This window comes from Mesocricetus auratus, unplaced genomic scaffold (genome assembly GCF_017639785.1).
Source record: "Mesocricetus auratus isolate SY011 unplaced genomic scaffold, BCM_Maur_2.0 Super-Scaffold_4256, whole genome shotgun sequence".
In the NCBI taxonomy this organism is placed as follows: domain Eukaryota; kingdom Metazoa; phylum Chordata; class Mammalia; order Rodentia; family Cricetidae; genus Mesocricetus; species Mesocricetus auratus.
Window position 1 is genome coordinate 57,698,621 of NW_024429182.1, and position 10,569 is coordinate 57,709,189.

Genomic DNA, 10,569 nt, shown 5'->3' on the forward strand with positions numbered 1-10,569 from the left:
ATGCATACAAGTAACATTATGTGGAACGAGCAGGTTTTATTTATTTAGGAATATGTACATATATATACTGTGTGTGTGTGTGTGTTGGTCATGGATGTGAGAGAGAATAAGAGGAATGCATGGGAGGGTTTGAAGAGAGGAAAGGGGGAAATGATGTAATTATTTTGTGTCCTAGTTAGGTTATTATTGCTGTGATGAAACACCATGACCAAAGCAGCTTGGGGAGGAGAGGGATTATTTGGCTTGTGCTTCATCATTACTGTCCAAACAGGGCAGGGACCTGGGGCAGGAGCTGATGCAGAGGCCATGGAGGAGTGCTGCTTACTGGCTTGCTCCATAACCTGCCCAGACTGCTTTCTTATAGAACCCAGGACTATCAGCCCATGGGTGGCCCCACCCACAGTGGACTGAGGCCTCCCCCATTGATCACTAGTTTAAAAAATTTCATTTTACATTCCAACCAAAGCTCTCCTCCCACTCCTCCTTGTTTGCCCCCCAGCCTACCTGCCCCCCATCAATCAGTAATCAAGACAATACCCCCACAGATAATCCCACAGACCAATCTGAGAGAGCAGATCTTCAACTGAAGCTCCTCTTCAAGTGACTCTGAGATGTTGACAAAACTAATCAGCACGGAGACTATGGGAGAGTGGGAGAACAAAAGAGGGTAATGGATGACACGCCACAAGAAAGCAGGAGGCCCTACCTGAGAGGAGGAAAGACTAATTAGAGGGGAAGAAGGAGACAGAGGAGAACACTGGGGGACTAAAATCAAAGTATAGTCTCGCCTGTGTATGAAAATGTTACAGTGATCCTTAGCACTCTCTATGTTACACACAACTCTGGCCCTCTTCTGCTTAACTTCACCCCTCATTCCAGGATTCCAAAGATGCACTTAGTGGTCATTAGATTTCTGTATCTGTCTCCCCAATGGGACCACACTGAATAAATCTCTTTGTCCTGCTTTTCACTGTTAATCTGGCACTTAAAAAAGAATTATGTGTATGGATGTTTTGCTTGCATGTATGTCTGAGTACCGCATGTATACAGCTCCCAGGAGGTCAGTTACAAAGAGTTGTGAACTGATGTATGCAGGTCCCAGATGTGGGAACAGCCGGAGGCCCATTTCACCCTCAGCCTGGGAGCAGGCAGCTGTAACTGAACGCAAAGAAGACATGTTTACTAAAAACAATTCGGTGCCAGTAAGAAATGTTTACCGGAGCAATAAATTCCTGATAAGGGCTCGCCCATGGAAACACCCTGACCTTGACCTTTTGCAATGGCTAACTGTCTCTTCCTGACCCCCCACCCCGACACTGGTGTCAGGGCATATAATCAGCCGGGGTAAGAATAATGCGAAGCTTTCTTGAGGCCTTTCTTGAAGCTTTCTAGAAGCCTTCTTGAAGCCTTCTTTCACCACTGACTGGTCTCTGTGTCATCAATCCCGACACCCTCCACACATTCTCAGTCACAGGCTGTGCAAGGGTGCGGCACCCAGGATGTCAGTTACAAAGAGTTGTGAGCTGTCTCTGGGTGTTGGGAATAGAACCCAGGTCCTGGGAGAGTAGCCAGTATTCTTAACTACTGAGCTAGCGCTCCATCTCTAGCTGTTAAAAAAATGCATTTATTTATTTATTTTTGTTGCTTCGGTTTTTATTTTTTGAGGCCAGGTTTTTCTGCGTAGTTTTGTAGACCAGGCTGGCCTCGAACTCACAGAGATCTGCTGCCTTTGCCTCCCTACCTGGCAAAGAAACTATTTATTTTATTATGTGCATGTGTCTATGTGAGTGTATGCCACATGTGTGCATGTACCCATAGAGGCCAAAAGAGTGTCAGACCTCCTGGGAGCTGGAATTACAGATGGTTGTGAGCTGTCTGACCTGGGTACTGGGAGCAGAATGAGCTCTTAACTGTTGCGCCATTTCTCCAGTTCCTAATTTGGTTCTTTTAATTGTTGGATTAAGGTCTGCCTTGTTAGGGATGCCACGAGCACAGTCTCTGCCTTTAGTAATTCTGGAAACAAAGCCATCCAAATAGTCATTGACATAAAAAGGAAGAATACATGTATTACAACATGGAGGGATCTGTCTGGCATGATAGTGCATGCTTTAATTCCAGCACTAGGGAGGCAGAGTGTGGGAACCAGTGTTTGTGGGGCTACAGTTGGATCCAGTCGACTTGCCCCTGGTTCGTACCTGAGAGGGAGAATGTAGATTGAGAAAGGTCAGGTAAAGACACCTAAGAAAACGACAGAGACAAGGGATAGAGTCAGGAGGGCAAATCCAGTGAATACTGAATGCTCCAAGTTTATTCATCACCATTCTAAAATACCTTAACCAAAAAGGGGAGCATGGTATCTTGTAGGTATCTTGTATACAGAACAAACAGACTTTCTTCCTCAGTTCTCCAAGGATTCGGTAACCACACCTTAGATTCAATTTCACCTTATCTGGCTTTGAGGGTCAAGAGTAACCTCACCTCATACTAAGTCTGTTGTTATTTAGATAAGACACACAAGGCCAAGATCAAACATCCTACTGTAGCCACACCTTAGACCTTTAGGTCTTATGACTTACTAAGGACAGTTTTGAACTCTATGACCTTGAGCCAAGATGAAGTGGAGCCAATCTTTATGGGCCCCAAGAGCAGAGACAGGCAGATCTCTGAGTTCTAGGCCATCTTGTTCTACAGAGTGAGTTCCAGGACAGTCAAGGATGTTACACAGAGAAACCCTATCTCAAAAAACAACATGGATGTACCTTGAGAACACCATGCTGAGTGAAACAAGTTGGACACAAATGGGCCCTGTGCTCAACAATCCCACAGAGACAGAAATCAGAGTGGGGGAACCGAGGGCTAGTGAGGGGAGGAGAATAAGCCTTTAGTGGTGACACAGCTTCAGTGTGAAAAGATGAGGGAGGTCTGGAGGTGGATGGCTGAACTACATCCCAATCAGGAGTGGGTCCTAGGGATGTGGTTTACCTGATGAGACATCTTGCAATCCTAAAAGTCACTATCTTAAGTATGTCCAAGTGCACTAACTCAGCAGCATAAAGTACACCTACTGTTGATCACCGCCATCCACCTCAGAGATTACTTTTTTTTTTTTTTTGTTTTTCGAGACAGGGTTCCTCTGTATTGTTTTGGAGGCTGTCCTGGAACTCACTCTGTAGACCAGACTGGCCTCGAACTCACAGAGATCCACCTGCCTCTGCCTCCGGAGTGCTGGGATTAAAGGTGTGCACCACCAACACCCGGCTTGCAAGAAAAAACTGCCAGCAGGGTGGTACATGCCTTTGGCTGTTCAGGATTGAGTAAGAGTAGGTGACCTTTGGATTCATTGACTGGAGTCTAGGGGAATTTCAAATTTGTTACTAACAGTTGCCCACAAGGACAGTTGTGATGAGAAGATGTTATTTACCAAAACTAGTCATTGCCTGACCACCCAGATGGGGTCACTTTGTCCGGGGTGAGCACAGTTTGGGTGTTCCTTGGAACTGTTTATAGTTCCTTGGCTAGAGCTGAATCAGGCTTGTGCCACGTAGGGAATTTTTCAAGGTGGCTTTTTTCTGAGGATGGAATTAACGTCATCCTCTCCAGTTTACCTTGATCTTACAATTTTACTATATAATAATGTTAAAAATTAAAGAGAACTATGCAAAAGTGAAAATAAAATATGGGACAAGTGGGCACATATCCTAGACTTGCTAAAACATAGATCTTGGGTTGCAGAGCCCAGGCAATATAAAATGGGTAGCCAGGGAACAGGAGAGTGTCTATCACGGCATTCTTTGCCATGAAAGCTAAGTACTCATCAGTGGCCACGTGAAGAGAATAAAGCAGCAACATGTGTCCTTGGTGACCAGTTTGTGTCATTAATCATAGTGTTGTCAAGGTCCACCCATGATGCCTTTCCAAAGGGAAGCCTACACAGAGGAAGGAGCCAGACTCACATTAACAGTGATTCACAGGCCAGAAGAAAAAGCAAGGGGCCTAAGAATAGTGACAACACCCTTATCTCTAAACACTCCTGGCTGGGGATCTGACTCAGTGGTGGAGTGCTTACTCAGCATGTGTGAGGCCATAGTCCCACTGGAGGAAAAATAGCAAAGAATTGGAGGGATGTTTGGGCTGGCAACATGGCTCAGCAAGTAAAAGCAGCTGCTGGTAATCTCTGGGACCCACATGGTGGAAGGAGAGAGCTTTGCTTTGACCTCTGACCTCCAGATGTGCACCAGGGCATATGCCACACCCTTCTGTTCACAAACATTCCCACAAAATAAATGGAAATGTAATTTTAAGACCTTTTAAAAGATTTTAAAAATATGTATGAGTATTTTACCTGCATGTACACTGTGTGTGTGCCTGGGGCTTAGGGACCAGAAGAAGGCACTGGATCTCTTAGGATGTTTGTGAGCTGCCATGTGGGAACTGAACCCAGGTCCTCTGGAGGAGCATCTCTCCAGCCCCCAATATTAAGAAAATTTAAATACTCCAAAGCACACAACAAAATAAAACTACCTACATGTGGACCAATAGATGTAGTGAGACTACAAACACAGTACAGGAGGACCCCCACAAACCAAACAGTACAGGAGGACCCCCACAAACCAAACAGTACAGGAGGACCCCCACAAACCAAACAGTACAGGAGGACCCCCACAAACCAAACAGTACAGGAGGACCCCCACAAACCAAACAGTACAGGAGGACCCCCACAAACCAAGCAGTACAGGAGGACCCCCACAAACCAAGCAGTACAGGAGGACCCCCACAAACCTGGTATTTCTTTTCTGTTGATGGGACAATACCATGACAAAAAGCACCTTTGGGGGGAAGGGTTTATTTGGCCTACAATTCCAAATCACAGTTCATCACTGAGAAAAAATTAAGGCAGCAACTTGAAGATGGCTGCTTGCTTCTCTACACAATTACCTCTGACCAAGGAGTTTACTTAAGAGCCAAAGAATCATGGCAGGAACCATAGAGGAATAGCTTGCTGGCTGGCAGGTAAGCAGGCAGGTACGCTCATGCTTCCTAGCTTTCTTTCTCTCTCTCTTTCTCTCTTCCTTCCTTTCCTTCTTTTTCTTTTCTTTCTTTTTTTTTGAGATAGTGTTTCTCTGTGTAGCCTGAGAGTCTGAGCAGTCCTGAAATTTGCTCTGTAGACCAGGCTGTCCTCGAACTCACAGATATCCACCTGCCTCTGCCTGCGGGGTACTAAGATTAAAGGACTGTATCATCACAGCCCATAGACCAGTCTGATCTGGGCAGTTTTTCAACTGAAGTATTCTTCCAGATGAATCTAGATTGTGTCAGGTTGACAGTTAAAGCTAATCAGGACACCTAGGTAGCAACTACCTCTGGACGCTGTAGACTTGGGTGGTAGAGGGTGGTGGTGATGAGATCCTTCCTATGGCTTTTCTAATCTGAAACAACAACAACAAACAGAACTGTAGCATGATAAATAAAAGACCCAGAGTCAGATATTGGGGTTCAAACTTCAAGCTGAAGATCAGAAAAACAAAGCAACTTTGGGGGAGAAAGGGTTTATTTGGCTTACAGTTCTGGGTTGTCTATTTAAAACATGTTTTTCTTAGTACATGTGTATGCATGTTTGCATGTGTGTAGGTGCATGAACATATACATGTAGTAGTGCATGCATAAAGCTAGAGGCTATTATCTGGTGTCTTCTTTGGTTGCTTGCCACCTTATATTGGACTAGGGTCTCTAATTTGAACACAGAACTTACTGTTTTAGCTAGTTTAACTCACCACATTATTCCAGGGATCCCTTGTCTCTGTCCCCTGTGGGCTGGGATTAAAAGCAGGCATTTATGTGGATGTTGGGGATTCAGAATCAGGTACTCAAGTTCGACCACTGAAGACCCTGCTCCTATCTTTTAAACCCCTCTAGTGCTGGGATTAAAGAATTTCCCCAGCCCAAAGACATCAAACAGCAGAACACGACCATGTTTCCATATTTGTGTCTGAGCACCAAAGGCATTTACCCATCAGAACAAGTCAGGGGCTGGGCTAGAAGGGAGTCTGGTTTCCTATAGATACATACAGTTTTCAACGTATCAGTTTCCACAGGGACTACACCAGTCTACTTTCCTACCACAGAGAGTAAGGCTTCCCTTTCCCCACGTTCTCATTACCATCTGTTGCTATGTGTTTTTGTTTTTAATTCGGACTGGGGTGAGATGGAATTTCAAAGTGGTTTTAATTAACATTTCCCTAATGTAAGGGTGTTTTCAAGCAAATAAAAATAGAACTATCATATAACCCAATGACAACACTCAGTGCCATATACCCCATGGACTAGGTCCACGTTCCACAGAGATACTTACACATCCACTGGCTGCTGCACTAGCCAGGAAGTGGGACCACCCTAGACGTCCATCAACAGATGAATGGCTAAAGAAAATACGCACAAAAAAGTGGATGGAACTATAACACAAAGTGAAACGCGTCAGACTCAGAGAAGCCAATACTGCATGTTTTCTCTCATAAAAACAATCTAAGCCGGGCGTTGGTGGTGAACGCCTTTAATCCCAGCACTCGGGAGGCAGAGGCAGGTGGATCTCTGTGAGTTCGAGGCCAGCCTGGTCTACAGAGCCGATTCCAGAACAGCCTCCAAAACAATACAGAGAAACCCTGTCTCGAAAAACCAAAAAAACAAAAACAAAAACAAAAAAACAACAACAATCTAGCTATTTTTAACAATGGTGATGGTGGAGCGTGTAGAACGTGAATCTAGAAGAGCTGGCTCAGGTGTTAAGGATGCTACCTGCCTGTGGTAGTTTGAATGTAGCTGGCCCCCGTATCCTCACAAGGAGTGGCACTACTGGGGGGTGTAGCTTCCTTGCAGTGGGTATGGCCTTGTTGGAGGATGTGTGGCACTGCCAGGGAGGGCTTTGAAGTTTCCCGTGCTCAGGATAGCACCCAGTGTCTCAGCTGACTTCCTGTTGCCTGCAAGATGTATGTAGGACTCTCACCTACCCCTCCAGCATCACACCTGCTTGCCTGTCTCCATGCTCCCCGTCATGACCACAATGAACTGAACCTCTGAAACTGTAAGTGAGCTACCTCAATTAAATGTCTTTCCTTTATAAGAGTTGCCGTGGTCATGGTGTCTCTTCACAGCAAGAGAAACCCTAACTAAGACACTGCCCAAGCATGAGGACAATAGTTTGGATCAAAGCACCTATGTAATAATATCTCATGGATGCCTGTGATCCCAGCACTAAGGGGAGTAAAGACAGAAGGATCTCTGGGGCCTGCCGGCTTCTAGCATAGCTAGAGAGGTAGGAGCTTTCGGTTCAGGGATAGACCCTGCCTCAAAGGAATGCGGTGAAGAGTGATGGTACAAAACATCCTTCTTTGGCCTCCACTTGTGCACAAAGGCCCAGAAACCACATGCCCACGTGAGCACACTCAAACTAAAAAGAGAACTATGAGGAGGGACCTTAAGAGATGTGGAAGGGGAGAAAGAGAAGAAATGGAACACATATGAGGGAAGCATAGAAAGCTAATGGGGGGGGGTTGCCAGCACCAGGAAGTGGTGGCACACGCCTTTATTCCTGGCACTTGGGAGGCAGAGGCAGGCAGATCTCTGTAAGTTCAAGGCCAGCCTGGACTACAGAGTGAGTTCCAGAACAGCCTCCAAAGCAATACAGAGAAACCCTGTCTCGAAAAACCAAAAGAAAGGAAAGAAGGAAGGAAGGAAGGAAGGAAGGTTGTAAGAGAGAGGCTATAGTGGGTGTGTGCATGAAAGAGTGTCATAATGAAACCCATACTTTTAAAGGGGTGGGTAGCAGCAGGGGGACTGGAGCGATGGCTCAGCAGTTAAGAACACTTGCTGCTCTTGCAGAGGACCCAGGTTCAGTCCCCAGCACCTACATGTCACTCACAACAGTCTACAAGTCCAGTTCCAGGGTATCGGTCATCCTCTTCTGGCCTCTGAGGACATGCATGCACACGGTGTTCATCATACACACAGAGAATCTCATATACATTAAAATAAATAAAAGCCATTTCATCAGCTAAAAATAATAAAGTATAAGAATAAACCTCTTCCTCATACTAGGTTGCCTTTCCCAGGCTTAATAAAAGGGGAGGAGCTTAGTTCTTCCTCAATTTGATAGGCCATGCTTTGTTGACACCCATGGGAGGCCTGCCCCTTTCTGAACAGAAACAGAAGAGGAATGGATTGGGAGGGGTAAAGGAGGGGGAAATGGGAGGAGAGAAGGGAGGGGAAACTGAAATCAGGATGTAAAATAAATGAATAAATTTAATTTGTAGAAAGAAAGAATAAACATCACCTTTCTTAAAATAAAAAAAAAAGTTTGAATGGTGGTACACGGGACTGAGGAGGTCAATTTCTAGTGGGGACCACCATTTTGTTTTGTAGGAAGACAAAGAGTTCTGCAGATGGATGCTGGTGGCAGTACACCTTATTCTCAAGGTCTCTGGGCTGTGCTCTTTAACGTTGAAAGGGTAGGTGTATGTTTGAGCATAAAATACAATTTAAGAATATGGACGGGGGCTGTGGCTCTGTGACAAAAATGATTGCTTATCATCCACAAGGCACTGGGTTGGATCCCTGGCACTGACACATTAGCAGTGATAATAATAAATATTTTTTTTTAAAAATTAGTAAAGGGCCATCTGCTGCATTAACATTTCATTTACTGTTCCTCCTCTCAGAAGTCAGGCTGGGCAGCCCAAGGGCACGGATGGTTCCCATGCCTCATAGGTTGAAACAAAGAGCTGAACATTAACTTTTCTTTACCACGCAGAGTGGTCAGTGTCTGGCGACCTCCTTAGCTGCACCTCAGGCGGCCAGCCCGCGCAGTATACTGTTGTAGGCAGCAGAGGGCGCGCGCGGATAGAGCAGAGGGCACCAAGCTCGCTACACCTGCTGGACCCTGTGTGAGCAACTCAGCACTCTGAGGCTGCCGCTGCTGGAACTGCCTGGATCTGGGCGAGCCTCTAGCACCTATAGGGTCCTGTCAACATAAGGAACTCCGAAAGATGTGCTCGTGCCGAGGCCGGCATGGTGCGCTCACTTGCGGACTCCGGTGTCCACAAGGCTGCCAGAAGTTGGATCTTGTCCGCTCTTGACACAGAGATCACTACTAGATTCAGCACAGATGAGAGAAGCACCCAGAGACTGCTTTGCCGGCTCCAGACACTTCTAACCTCCACTCAGTTTGTGAATATATACTCTAGTGACCAGCATTCCAGACGACTGCCTCACATTACTGGGGGTATGAGGGAACAAGATCGGGAATGGGAAGAACCCAGCCCCCCACTGAGAAGGCACAGGTTTGCAGAGCAGGTAGTGCTGGAAGGGTACATAACTAGCACTGTTTATATGGAAGAGTCTAGCAAGCCCACCCACAATTTGTAAGTGTCCCAGCACAACCACAAGTGTGTTCCAACACAAAACTATGAATTTACTTGAAATACTTTAGAACTTTTTGCAACCAGATTATACCGTTTACAATATTGTGCTCCAGTCTCAAAAGAGTGGGGACAGATTGCTGGCCACCCCACCCACCTGGAGTTTCAAGAAGGACCTCCAGGTCACCTGTGCCCTGTTGCTCTAACCTAGCTAGAATCTGCCTCAGCATAACCAGAAATCTGATGGACACTCCCAAAGTATCAGACCATAACGTATCATACTCTTCCTCACCTGGACACTCTCTTTGGGTCCCCACAGGACTCCTCCTGGGCCTGGTCGGGCGAGAAGCCAGCTCTCTCTCCCTCTCTCTCTCTCTCTCTCTCTCTCTCTCTCTCTCTCTCTCTCTCTCTCTCTCTCACACACACACACACACACACACACACACCAGGAGACTGACAGCTCCTCTATCAGTCCCCACACGTGCAGACCCAAGCTCTCAGGTCTGCTGCTGTCTCCTCAGGAATTGTACATGCCCCACTTGCCACCTGGACCTGTTCACGTCTCAGCCTGAGTTGCTCCCCCTTCCCAGACTCCAGCCTCCCCTTTCCTTGGGCTAAAGTGGGCAGAAAGCCAGCACATCAGCAATCCCCATTCCAACACTGACCTGGTTAAGCATCCAGCGAAGCTTCAGCTTCAAGGGTTATCTCCAACAGGGTCCAGCCTGAGGCAGGGAGAGAAAGATCTGAACCCAGTGCCAACCCCAAACATCCCTGGGCTCCTCATGCTTCCTTCCTGGCAGCACTCCCAAGTTGTTTGTTTATTTTGTGCTATTTCTGAGCCAGAGACACCTCTTCCCTCCAACCTGTAGTAATCCCAGGTTAGACTCCCAGACTCCCCTTGGGCTACATAGGGAAATTTCTGCAAGCTGTTTTTAAAACACCCACGGTGAAGCAAGCCAAGCAGGATGCAGCAGCGTAGAGGAGAAGGTCTCTGCAGAGCCTTGCCCAATACCAGCACCCATTGTTGTTTGCAGTATTCTTCCCCAACCACACTAACATAGGAGTGTTCCTTTGTGCCTACTTCACTTTTTGTGACCTTTCATCCAACCAGCCTTCTCCCAAGCTCTTTCTTTCACTTATAGTGAGAGCCAGTACTCGAAGG